General features: G+C 43.1%; 1 protein-coding gene across 1 annotated transcript in view; it reads left to right on the top strand.

Annotated features, from left to right (window-relative positions):
- ALMS1 (ALMS1 centrosome and basal body associated protein) overlaps positions 1–13765 on the top strand; it is a 958782-nt gene that overhangs the window by 765328 nt on the left and 179689 nt on the right. The window lies entirely within an intron of this gene.

Below are 13765 nucleotides of genomic sequence, written 5' to 3'. Positions count from 1 at the left end.
GCACCTTCCATGCGCCCAAACCATTAGACATCTCAAGCTCACCTGACTAAATAGGTTTGGGCACCAAGCCTTTCAGAGCTTTCCTACCATTGAAGAGAGTGTGCTTTTGCAAGCTTTCATGGATCAACAGTCAGCTTATGCTGTTCCTATGCAGGGCAGGTAAGTTCTCTTTGGGTAAAAAAAAAAAAAATCTTTCACATAAAAAAAGTTGGCATCTATGTAAATGTTTAATCTCCTAGGCCCCTGTTTACACTTATCTAGGGTACCAGACCTTGTCAGAGATTTGAGATGCATGGCTAGGCTTAAAAAGACCCTTGTGGTCTTTAGCGTAGTAACCACCTGTGAACCTATAATGTACTTTGCAGTTTAGAGATAGGTTCATAGATTAGTACTAGGCTAAATGCCCTTGTGGGCCATTTTGAGTCTAGGCAGTTACCCCATGTGAGAATCAAACCATGCATCTTGTGCCTGTAAGGTAAGCACCTTAACCATTATGCCAACCTCCAACCAGTTATTTTTAAGCTAGGAGTTTCTATTTTAACAGACTGTCTTGAAACTTAATTGTACTTTTAAATGGGATTGCACTTTTTTCCTGTCACTTAAAAAATTGTTTAAAGTTGAAAAACTTTTTTTATGTAAAGAAATTATGTTGGCAAATTGTTTTAAAGTGCTGTTTACCATGTGTTTGCATGCAAAATTGACTTTTAAAGATTTTAAACTTTTACCAGCTTATGCTGCTTGTTTTTCTTAAGAAAGAAGCACCATTTTCAGCTTGACCATGGAGCAATCTGTATGTCTCAGTCAGTCCTTTTTCTAGCCACAAAAATAAAAAGTTAAGCAAATAGCCTTTGCCAACACAGCAGGCTAGCAGTTTGCCCCAGCCACAGGTGGTGTCTGCTGTGGCCAAAGCTGGTTTCTCAGACCATTCATCTTTTCCTCAGATCCCTCTGATGTAGTACCAATAGTCACTATGGACTGGGGGTCAGCCACTTCCTCTGCTGATGTTGTGGTTCCCCCAGTAGCCAAGAGAAAGCCACATTTGTCAGTCTTGGGAGAGATAACAGGAAAGACTTCCCTGTTTGTTCTGAATATTGTGGCCATTCCTGGGGAAACTGGTGTTGTTTCCATTAACAGCACTGTTGGTCCCGTTTTCCTCTCAAAAAAAAAGAAAACTAAACATGTATATACTCCTCAAATTTCCTTAGGAATAATTTACTGGGTCTAGTTCGGGTTTAATTCAGGCTGTTGATCTTTCTTATAAGGTAGTTTCTGGTTAAGAAAGATAGATGCCTCTTTTCCTGAAGAGATTCAAGATTCTGAATCTGAACAGGAAGATGACTGGACTGATAAAGGGTTTTCTCTTCATTTTTCTAATTCAGTCTCGAAGGAGACCTCAGTTTTTTATTCTCTCTGTGGGTTTTTCTCTTTCTCTGAGACTATTCCTAGAATGTGTCAGTGCTTTTAGTGGGAAAACTCACTATTCCTAGAATGTGTCAATGCTTTTAGTGGGAATCCTGTGAGGTTTTTCATTCCCTCAGAAAATACTATGAGCTGTTAACAGAAGGAATTTGCAGAACCTTCACCCATTCCTCCAGTTCTGTCAGCTTTGGAGGACGTGTGTGTGTGTGTGTGTGTGTGTGTGTGTGTGTGTGTGTGTGTGTGTGTGTGTGTGTGTGTGTGTGTGTGTGTGTGTGTGTGTGTGTGTGTGTGTGTGTGTCATTTTCTGCAGTCTTCCTTGGGGTCAGCCAGCAGCCCTAAAAAGGCAGGCAGAATGTGTAAAGTTCCTCAATCTTTTAAGTTTTTATACACTCATCTCAAACCTGACCCAGCAGCTATAGCTTTAATTAATTCTGCTGTTACTAAACATTTGGTTAATTCCAATCCTGTTTTTCTGACAAGGATGGAAAGGCTATTGCTAAGTATGGGGGTAAAAAGTATATGCTTCTGCAACTTGATTATTAGAATATTGAATTGTCAGGCTTTTATGTTAAAGGTTATTCCAAGTAATTATGAAAGTATGAGGAATATATTGTCTGCAATTTCTTCTTGTTGGGGAAAATCTGCTTTAAATGTAGTGCTTTCTTCCATTTTATAGGTTGCAACTCATTGTTTACAGTGTGTGTATGTCTCAGTTGATACTTTCGTGGCTGTGGCCACTGGTGCTGTTTTGAAGAGGTTTGTCTGACTGAGTTCTCAGAACTTCCCAGTAGATGTGAAAAATGGGATTTTAACTTCTCCTTTGGATAAAGATTAGACTTTGATTCCTCTGATATTGAGGCTATCAAAAGGGTTGAAATAATGGTTAAGGCATTTACCTGAAAAACACGAGGTACAGGTTTTGCTTCAAACCTTTGAAAAGGAAATCGGCTACTCTTAAAATGGCCCACAAGGGCAGCTAGCCTAATACTTATGAACCTATAAAAAGTGCAATGAAAGGGATAAGGCGATACAGGTAATCGCTAAGGTTTTCAACTCCTTTTTCCAAATTTACTAAGGGATTCTCTAAACCTTCGTCTAATTTTAGCCAACCCCCCCCCCCAAAATAAACGGTCTCACCAAGTTATGGGTAAACAGGCATTTTTGAAGAAATAACGGGGTAGGAAGACATTCCAGAATGAATTTAGTAACCCCAAAGCCAAGGACAGTCCAGTAAGTCAAAATGACTCTTTACTAGACCTTGCCCCCTCCATCCCAGCAGTCCCTTTTCTCTTTTAGAAAATCTGAATCTCCAGTTTTCTTTTTGGCAACAGATAGTTTCAGAGAAATGGTTCCTTACTATCATTTGTCAAGGTTACAGATGGCAGCGGGGAGAAACCCTCCTTTTCAGGGGATAATTCCTCACCCACCAGCCCAGACTCTTATTTACTGCTGTCCTTCAACGCATTTTGTTTTATTGAGTGATAGAGCCAGTCCTTCCTTCCTAGGTTGGGAAAGGTTTTTATTCAAGGATATTTTGGTGTCAAAGAAAGAAAATGTTTGGAGGCCAGTTCTGGATCTTTCTTTCCTAAACCTTTTTGGGATAGTGCTCATGTTCAAAATGCTGTGTTTTCACAGCCTGTTACCACTTCTTCTTTCTTCAGGATGTTCTTCATGTTTCACTGTTGCAGTCATTACACTTGGGTTATCCTGCTGGCAGGCTACCCTCAGTTGGCCTGAATTCCAAAGTGTAGGTCCGGCATCGGTTGCTGTCGCCTCTTCCCTGACGTCAGTGCGCCAGGGGTAGGGGTATAAAAGATGCAGCCGACACCATTTTCTTCAGTCTTTCTTGCCGCGCGGTGCCCGAAGCAAAAGCAATTCGCAAGTGCCGGTCGGCCGACTCCTGAGATTTTCATATTCGAATTTCAGATCCGAAGTCTTCATTAAAAGCTAAGTACCCCGTTGTGGAAACTTTTTTCTTGCTCCAGACCAATGTCAGAAAAAGTTAATAATTGTATTTCTTGTGGGAAGCAAATACCCTCATAAGGACTTTCATTCTTATTGTATTCCTGGCCTAGGCCCTAACCACGACGTTGCTAGTTGTTAGTTTTGTGCTAGATTTAACCAACGCACTATTAAGCGTCAGTACGATTTTGCATTTCACTATTTTGGTAGAAGATTTAATTATACAATGTCGCTACTTTAGACCCGCAGGCCGCTACCGACTCCCACGTGGAGTCGACTAGGCCGCTGGAAGGTCAACGTATTGGGCTTTTGGAGACTATTCCCTCAGATGGGTCCGGAGCCACTGAGCAGGCATCGGCTTCTGAGGGTGTTTTCAGACCTACTCAGTTGTACATTAAAACAACTTCAGCTTCAAAGGCAAAGACTAAAGCACCTTTAAAGACCAAGAAACAAGTACAACAGCCTCATGGACAGGCCTCCATGCCCAAAAAACAGATGCTCAAAATGGTCGAAGACTTAATTACTTTGATCAGGGGTTCCCATCCCCCTCCTGATAAAAGGCCTAGGCAAGAGACAGAATATGAATCTTCAGATCAGGTTTCCATTTCATCTGATTCCTCTTCTGATCAGGAATACTCTCTTCCTCTCTATGAGAATTCTGATGCTGAAGAATCTATCCCTTCAGCCTCTCCTCCTGAGGATTACTCTTTTGGGGAAACTTTGCATACCATGAGGGAGCATTTCCACTGGGAGCCAAGATTTTTCAGAATCTAAGAAAAGGCTCAGAGACTTCCTTTTACTACCACAACACAGGCCCCTAGCTATTCCACCTGTGTTAGACATTGTAGATGATGTATTTTCAGAGTCCAGTCTGACCCCTGACTCCTTACCTCCAGCTCCTGTTAAGCAGTACAGGTACTATAGGGTTCCTGACTCTCATAAATTCCTTTTCAAAAACCCTGCTGCTGACCCAGAAACTATCTCTAAGGGTCCCAAAGGGGTCAAGGCCTCCTCTGCAAAAAACCCTACCCCCTCTGACAGGGATTCTAGGGCATTGGACAGATGGGAAAAAAAGATTTACACTTCTGCTACCTTGGCTATAAGAGCTTTAAACTGTCAGTTTCATATGTTCAAATATCAGCAATATATTATGTCACTGCTTAAACAGAAAATGTTGATAAATTCTGAATGCGCAGAAAACAAAGAAATGCAGGATTTATTGCATGTAGCTAAACAAGTTGGAAAGCATACTTTGCAATGTGGTTTTGATTCTTTGGAGGCCTCCTGCAGGGCCGCAGTTAGGGGTTCTGTCATCAGGAGGCATGCTTGGTTAAAGGAACAAAATCTGCCTGATCTTGTCAAAGCAAAATTATTAGATGTTCCATTACAGCATGATACCTTGTTTGGTGTTAAAGAAAATGGAGGACAAAGCTAAATCTATGCAAACGGTTAAAGATTTCTTACAGGTACAGCCTCCAAGGTTTAGCAGACACTGGCCTACAAAGAATTGGTCATTTCCAGTGTCAGACAGACCTCAAATGGGCAGATACAGACACCCAAGAGGCAGATCCCAGCCACAAGGTTCGTACAGGTCTAAACAATGGGGTGCTTCTACCTCCAAAGGTGGAGAAGACAAATCACAGCCATACAGGAAACAGTCCCAATGACTTCCCCCTGCCTGCACCAAGCACTTATTTTCTGGCAGCACCTTTAGGGGGAAAACTAGCACTTTTTTCGCAAAATTGACACATAATAACACAGGACAAATGGGTCCTAGACATAGTGTCACAAGGCTACAAATTTCACTTCCATACCCTGCCAAGGACAAACGGTTGGCCAGACCTGCCAAAACATCAGTGGGTAGAGGCACAAAAGCAAGTCTCATCCCTCATGGACATGAGGGCCATTCAACAAGTACCAGAGCAAGAGCAGGGACGAGGATTTTATTCAAGACTGTTGGTACCAAGAAAGGACAAGACCTGGAGACCAATACTGGACCTATCTATTCTAAGCACATATCTGGATATACCAAAATTCAAAATGTTGACTCTACAGCAATTTCTGCCCATGCTGGGCAAGAAGGCTTGGCTTGTGACTTTAGACCTAAAAGAGGCATACCTGCATGTCCCAATCAGACAAACATGCAGAAGATACCTCAGATTCAAAGCTGGCTCAATGCACTACCAATTCTCTGCACTGCCCTTTGGCTTATCTACTGCGCCCAGCGTCTTCACAAAGTGCCTGGCACCAGTAATTGCATTCTGCAGACAAAGAGGAATACAAATATATCCTTACTTGGACAACTGCCTCATTCAAGCAGAGCACAAGGACATTCTACTACAGCATCTGGCGTTTGTAAAGAGATTTCTAACAGGCCTAGGGTACACAGTCAATGAAAAGAAATCAAAACTAGTACCCTCTCAAGAGATAATATTCCTGGGTGCAAGCTTAAATACAACTGCCCGGATGGCTTATCTCACGCCAGACAAACAAAGGCAACTGACTGCCTATTTCAACCTGTTGGCAACAAAGGCCCAGTTATCTGCAAGAAAAATTATGCAGGCATTGGGATTCATGGCATCCTGCATTCTACTAATTCCATATGCGAGACTGCATTTGAGGAAACTTCAATGGTACCTAAAAAGTATTTGGACTCAACATTGCCACAACCTGGAAACAATAATTACCCTCATTCCCTGCCTGCAACAGGAGTTTCGATGGTGGGCGAAGGCTTGTCACCAGAACAAGGGACAGCCATTCACCTTACCCCCAGCCAGGCAGACATTAACAACGGATGCATCAGACTATGCCTGGGGGGGCCCACATGGCAGGAAGATGTATTCAAGGCACTTGGTCCGCAAACCAAATGCATCTACATATCAATCAAAAGGAGATGCTAGCTGTTCAGAATGCCCTGACAACCTTCAAGGGCCTACTTCATCCGGGACAACTACTGATAAAGACAGACAACACCACGGTCATGTGGTAAATAAACAAGCAGGGAGGCACTCATTCTTACCCCCTTTGCAGACTAGCCATGATCTTGTGGGACACAGCATTGACTTACCAAGTACATCTGCAGGCACAATTCCTGCCAGGAAAGATAAATACTCTGGTAGACGATCTAAGCAGAAACCTCATGGATCCCCATGAGTGGAAATTGGATCCACAAGTCTTCGGGGATGCCTGGATATAGATCTATTTGCCTCTCCTCACAACTACCAAATAAAAAGATTCTGCACAAGGACTTATCACAGACAAGCATGGAAAGTGGACGCACTATCTTTCAGCTGGAAAAGCTTAGCAGTATATGCCTTTCCTCCACTGCCTCTTCTCCCCAAGGTACTCTTAAAGGTCAGACAAGAGAAACCAAAGATGATACCGATTGCCCCAGACTGGCCCCGCCAGTACTGGTATCCAATCCTAAGGAACTTGTCTCAATGCCCGGCTTGGACCTTGCCACAAATACCTCCTCTACTATCCCAACAAAACAATCAGATCCTGTGCAGCCAACTAAAGACCTTAAATCTGGCAGCATGGCGGATAATGTAGTCATACAAAACGCGACTCTCACTAAAGCTGTGATGGATGTCATTTTGGAGGCCAGAAGGCCTAGTACCAGGAAATCTTATGCTGGAAAATGGCAGAGATTCTGTGTTTGGAATCAGGCGCAAGAAATTGACACAACTGTGCCAAATATTCCTCAGATTTTGCAATACTTAACTGAGATGCTGGACAAAGACCTATCCTTTTCATCAATTAAAATTCATGCCTCTGCCATTTCGGCTCATTACAATACAGAGCCACCAATCTTTTCTCATCCTTTGTTAAGTCAGTACCTCAGAGGAGCCAAAAACTTAAGGCCTCCAAGGAGATCACCAATACCTGCATGGGACCTCAATTATGTCTTGGAAAAACTCACCCTGCCTCCTTTTGAGCCAGCTGCTACAGCTGATATAAAGTTTTTATCTTGGAAAACAGCTCTGCTCCTAGCAATAACCTCTGCAAGACGAGTCTCAGAGCTACAGGCACTCATGGCTGTGGAACCCTTTATCATTTTTTATCCAGACAGGGTCTCTCTGAGGACAAACCCCACATTTATGCCTAAGGTAGTGTCCAGTATGGCCCTTAACCAAACTATTCATCTGCCTACTTTTTATCCAAACCCACAGAATAAGGGGGAGAGAATTCTGCATTCTTTGGACATACACAGACAGCTACGCTTCTACTTGAACAGAACCAAAGCTTTCAGGAAGACAGAGCAACTACTAGTGGCATATGCTGCAGGATCACAAGGAAAGGCTATCTCAAAGCAGACTATTTCAAAGTGGCTTGGCCACTGCGTTCGTTTCTGCTATTCACAAAATGGCAAGCCAGTGCCTAAGGGCATTAGGCCACATTCAGTCAGAGCAGCAGCCACTTCAGCAGTCTTCCTCAGGGGAGTTCCAACCAAAGACATTTTAGAGGCTGCTACCTGGAGTTCAGTGCACACCTTCACAAAGCACTATCATTTACCACTCTACTCTAAATTCAGGGCAAGCTTTGCCACTGCAGTTCTCCAAGGCCTCATAGCCACTCCTAATGCCATTTAGCTCCAGTCTCCCAACCATAGCTTTGGGATTCAACCCAAATGTAATGACTGCAACAGTAAAACATGAAGAACATAGTACAGTTGTGTACACTTACCATAAATGTAGATGTTCGAGTGTATTCACTGTTGCAGTCCAGGTTACCCACCTACCATCCCCCTTTTCTTTGCTGAAACTTATCTGCACTTCTCTAATCTATACAACCTATGTGGTGTATTTGCTTGTAGATGAAGGTATAATATATTTTGGTGCATGCATATTTTATTGGCATATTTTTAGCCTACCCTTTTGGGGGCACCTGACATCTGGGGCAAGAAAAACTGAAGAAAATGGCGTTGGCTGCATCTTTTATACCCCTGGCACATGACGTCAGGGAAGAGACGACAGCAACTGACGCCGGACCTAGACTTTGGAATTCAGACCGACTGAGTGTAGCCTACCAGCAGGATAACCCAAGTGTAATGACTGCAACATTGAATACACTCGAACATCTACATTTATGGTAAGTGTACACAACTGTACTTTTCCTGGTAGCATTAGATTTAAAAGATCTTATCACATCCCAATCCATCCAGACTTTAGGCATTTCTTAAGATTTTATGCATCTGGATCACAGTATCAGTTCTCTTCCATATCCTTTGGACTATCCACTATCCCAAGATTGTTCACAAAGTGTCTAGTTCCAGTTGTAGCTCATTGCAGGCTGCAGAGTGCACACATTTTCCATATTTCTATGACTTGTTTATCTTTGCAGAGTCTTTTTCATTGTGTCAGGAATTTTTCTTTTGAGTGAGAGATCCTTTACACAAGCTAGGATTTCAAGAGAGCATGATCGTGTTCCTGGAGTGTCAGCTATGTTCTTGAGTTCAAAAAGCTTTTCTTCCACAAGAAAAAATAGATCTATTTCTAAGGTTTTCCACTCAGACTTCAGTCACTGTGAGGGATCTGATCAAGGAACTCATCTCTCTGAATCATCTTTGGTCCTCTGGACCTCTTCAAGTTGTTACAGACAATACCACAGTCATGTGGTACATCAACAAACAAGGAGGAACCAGGTTGTATCCACATTATAGACTAGCCATGTTAGATTGGGATATAGCTTCACAGCACATTCTCACTCTACAAGCATCCTACATTATGTCAGAGCAAAACAAGGACAGGCCTTCATGAATGGAAGCTAGATCATGGGGGCTTCCAGGATTTAATCCATCTGTAAGGAGTTCCTCAAGACCTATTTGCCTCCTCTCTGATTAAACAGGTGGCAAGATTCTTCTCCAGGACTCCATGTAAGAATATCTAGAAGACAGATGCCTTTCCTTTCCTTGGACAGGAATTTTCCTGTATGCCTTGCCATCTTTTCCACTGTTATCCTGGATAGTCCGGAAGATTCAGGAGGAGTCCCACAAGATTATTGTGGTGACTCCCTTCTGGCCCAGGCAACAGTGGTTGTCCCTTCTTTTGGAAATAGCCAGGTGTAATTACCACAAGCTTCCTCACAGAATGGATCGCACAAGATCAGGGGTGTTTTGATGCACCCCAACCCCAATCAGTTTCAGCTGACTGCCTGGATGGGAGGGTCTTAATTCCCTTTAGACACCTGTTTACTGAGGACTGTTTACTGAAGGTAGTAAGAGAGGCAAGAAAGCTTGCTTCTGAAAAATCATATATTAGCAAATTGAAAAGGTTTTATCGTGGGAACAAACAGTATAACCAGCACCCATTCATGGCTAGTGTTTCTCTGATTTTACAATATTTGGGTAAGTTACTGTCCTGTGACATTTCTTACACCTCCATTAAGGTTCATTTATCAGCCATTTGAGTTTGTCTTCCCATGGATCCTCCTCTTTCAATCCATTCTGCTGTGAAAATGTTTTTGAAAGGGATTTTGCATAAGAGGCCTGCAAGAACAGTTTCTCCATTTGAACCAGTAGTAATCTTGCTGACTTGATGTTCTTCACATGGAAAACAGTTTTACTGATTGTTCTGACCTCTGCAAGAAGGGTATCTGAGTTGCAAGCTTTTATGGTGATTCAACCCTTATCTCATCTTCCACAGAGACAGGGTTTCTTTGAGGACTGGTCCTTCTCCTAAAGTGAGCCCAAATAAAAGTACTTATCTTATTAATACATCTTTTATATACTTTAAGCCAAACTGTCCATCTCCCCACTTTCTTTCCTGAACCTAAAAATGAGGGAGAAAGGATACTCAAGCTGTGGATGTCTACAGGCATCTCTATCGTAAGAGAACTAAATATTTCAGATCTTTGGATCAATTGTTAATTTCTTGTGAAGGTAAGAAGATGGGTTAACTTGTGTCAAAACAGACTGTTTCCAAATGGTTGCCTAAGGCTATTACCTTTGGATCTGATGTTGTCTTTTTCATCATTTCCTCATCATATGATTCCCAGATCTGACCTCTGATCTGGCTTCGGACACTTTTAAGCCTTACCCATAATCCATTAGGTAAGGAGAGAGTTTCCTCATATCTCATTTGCTGCCATTAAGTGTTTGGCAGATCTTGTTGCTCAGGAGCGTTTTTTCAGAAAAAAGATATACAAGTACTTTTGGGGGTGTAAATTTTGAACTCTTCCTCTCTCAGCATTTAGGATCATAGGGTCCTGAGGCCCTTATAAGCCTAGCCAAGAGTTTAGCCCATGTTTAGAAAAGTCAGCACCCGGTGCCCCTGTCCAGCAGGGACACAGGTGGAATCCCAGATATATATTTTCTGATTCTCATCCAGTTATCCAGGTTGCACTTAGAAAGGGGTAAAGAGGTACTCTGCTTGATGTGGAGAGGGAGTCTATTCCATAGATGAGTCTCTGGGGCGCATCTGCCCTGCCAACATGTCCTGTTGATGTCACAGACCAGTTTGAGGCCACCAGTGGGAGTTACTCGAGTGGAGCTTGACTTGCGAATAGGCAACAGTCCGATCAAGGTGGGGGTCCGTGATCGCCTTATATGCCAGATAGAGGTCACCTCTGATGAGTCTGCATGAAACTGAGTAGAGGGATAGGTTATTTAGCTCATCTGTATATGGCAGATGTTTGAGGCTTTGGATTCTCCTGGTGAGGAACCTCTGTGGTCTCTTCAGCTGCTGCTGCATGTACCTTGCAAGGTACATGCTGAAAGGGGCGTTGTACTCAATAATGGGCCTTATAAGGGAAGAATACAGGGATGTTATGACCTCCATGTCCCTGGATGAGATACCCTTACTTATGAGGTGGGCCATGTAGAAGGCTTTCCATGCAACAGAAGCAACATGGCGGTCAGTAGTCAGGTTGCAGTCAACCTGGGTGTCCAAATCCCTCACAACTGATTGCATGCTTAGGGCATTATTAATGTGATAATTTGTGTGGACGTCACTCTCCCCAAAGAGGATGATGATGCATTTTTTGGTATTCAGCTTGAGGACATGTTTCTGGCACCAGTCATTTGTCTGAATGAGACCCTCTTGGAGGATGTCTCCATCACTAGGGGAATTGATGACAGCACCCAGCTTGCAGTCATCTGCAAACTTGGTCAGCCATAGCCCACTGGTTTTGGCCTGCACCTCAGAAAAGTATATCCCAAATAACAGGGCCCTCAAGATCGAACCCTGGGATATGCCACTTGTTACGATTCTACTGGTTGAGGTGGCTTTCCCCTATTTTGACTAGGTGGGTTCTATCAGTGAGCCAGTTTGCTACCCATCTGGTAACATACAGATTGATGCCTAGTTAAGAGAGTTTATCTGTTATGCCCAAGTGGGGAATAGTGTCAAAGGCTTTGGCCAGGTCAAGGTAGATGGTGTGCACCATCTTCCCCTAGCCCATGGCTTTGGTGACTGTCTCAAAGAAGTCAACCAAATTTAGCAGACATGTCCTCCCCTTGACGAAGCCAAACTGTGTGGGATCAAGTGTTTGAAGGTTGCCAGTGTCCTTGTTAATTAGGCCCATGATCCATTCCATGGCCTTGCAGATCAGGCTAGTTAGGCTGGTGGGTCTATAATTTCCCGTATTGGTGGATGCTTCACTTTTGTGTAGAGGGATGACAGTGGCTGTCCTCCAATCATCTTGAATGAAGCCGGTACTCAGGCTTTGGTTGAATATGGCACCTAATGGTGCTGCAAGTTCCTGCCTGAGTTAATGTAGGATGCAGCCTGGTATGTTATCAAGTCCCATGGAGGCTATATTTTTTGCCTTTGAGAGAGCAGTGATGACATGTTTCCTAGATATAAGGGGAAGGGGGAAGGTACTGGGGATGTCCTGATTTACTGATGGGGGGACAGAGGGGTGAAGTTTTCAATGAATCTGTCAGCAAGCAAGTTTGCTATATCTACGGCATTTGTATATGTGGTGTCCTTGACCACCAGTTCTGAACAGATCTGGGTGCTTCCTTTGAGGTTGCGGACATATGTGAAGAAGGACTTATGATTGTCTCTAGTAGATGTGTCTGATTTGGATTCGAAATCTGCTTTGGAGGATTTCACTAGTGCTCTTATTTGCTTGTTCAGGCTAAGGTGACATTGCTTCCAATTGGGCACCTGCTCCTTCTTGGTCTTGGATAGCAGTTTTTTTTTCCTTTTGTTATCGAGTTTATTTATTGTAGATGTCCACCAGACAGGTTTACTCTTCTTCCAGATGATGATTTAGCCCTGTCGGGTATTCCTGATTCCATGCATCTATATAAATGCTTGTATAGTGCTTTGGTGTAGTTTTGGATATTGGTGCCAGTTCCTCAGAGAGGAGGGGGCTGTGAAGCTGTTTATACCATCTCTCAAGAGGCTGTAATCAGCTTTAGAGAAGTTTTTATGTCTGATCCTAGCAAGAGGCAGGTTGGGGGAGATAGTGACTTTGAAAGTGACCGCTTTATGGTCTGATCTTACCAGGGAGGATGATACAGTAGGGATGCTGCAGTGGTTACTCATGTTGGTTAATACCCAGTCCAAGATCCTATCATCTTTTGTAGGGGTATTGACTAGCTGTTCCAAGACATTTGCACTGACAAAAATCAAAGAATCTCTGGCATTTGTGTTCTGGCATAAGTAGTTCTTCCAATCTATGTTTGGGAAGTTAAAGTCACCCAGGATCAGGGTAAAGGGTTGAATCTCGATAGATATGAACAGGTCCAAATAGGTGGATTGGGCATCTTGAGTCAGATTTGGGGGCTGCTAGCTAGCTATGATTTGAATATGGGTCATGTCAAAGGTTAAATGCACCTGGAGTAACTCCTATGGATCATACTGTTTGACCAGCCTGGAGGTGTGTATGTCTTTAATGTATATTGAAACTCTGCCTCCTTTCGCTTTAATGCCCACAGTTTGAGGTCTGAATGTATGATAGGATGAGTAACCAGGTATGGGTGAGGTGCTCTCTGCAGCTTTGAAACAGGTTTCTGTGACTGCACAGATGTCAGCATTTTCCAAGGTTAAGAATGCTTGCAATGCGTGCAGTCTGATGTTTAGACTAGCGTTTAGCAGCATGACCTTTAATTTGAATTTTTTTTTTCATTTTTATGTTGGTTTTATCAACCTCAGGACTTTTCCTAAAAAAGGCAGTATGTTGGAGGCAAGAGCCTTTGCCAAAAGCCTGAAGCCCAGGTGAGACAGATGCAGGCCATTTCTGGCAAAGCATCATGGTCTGTCGATCATATCTTCCCAGGCTGTCAGGTACTGGATCCACCTGGAATGACACCAGAAACTAAGCCAATTATTAAAGTCAGTCATTTTCTGTTTGTATTGAGGCATCATTCTGGGTGATGGCAGAATGCTGCTTAAGGCTAGGGACATACCTGTCTGGAACACATAATGAGCAAGCT

This window comes from Protopterus annectens, chromosome 2.part1 (genome assembly GCF_019279795.1).
Source record: "Protopterus annectens isolate FY-2018-M chromosome 2.part1, PAN1.0, whole genome shotgun sequence".
Classification (NCBI taxonomy): Eukaryota; Metazoa; Chordata; order Ceratodontiformes; family Protopteridae; genus Protopterus; species Protopterus annectens.
This window is presented reverse-complemented; position numbering and strand designations above follow the sequence as displayed.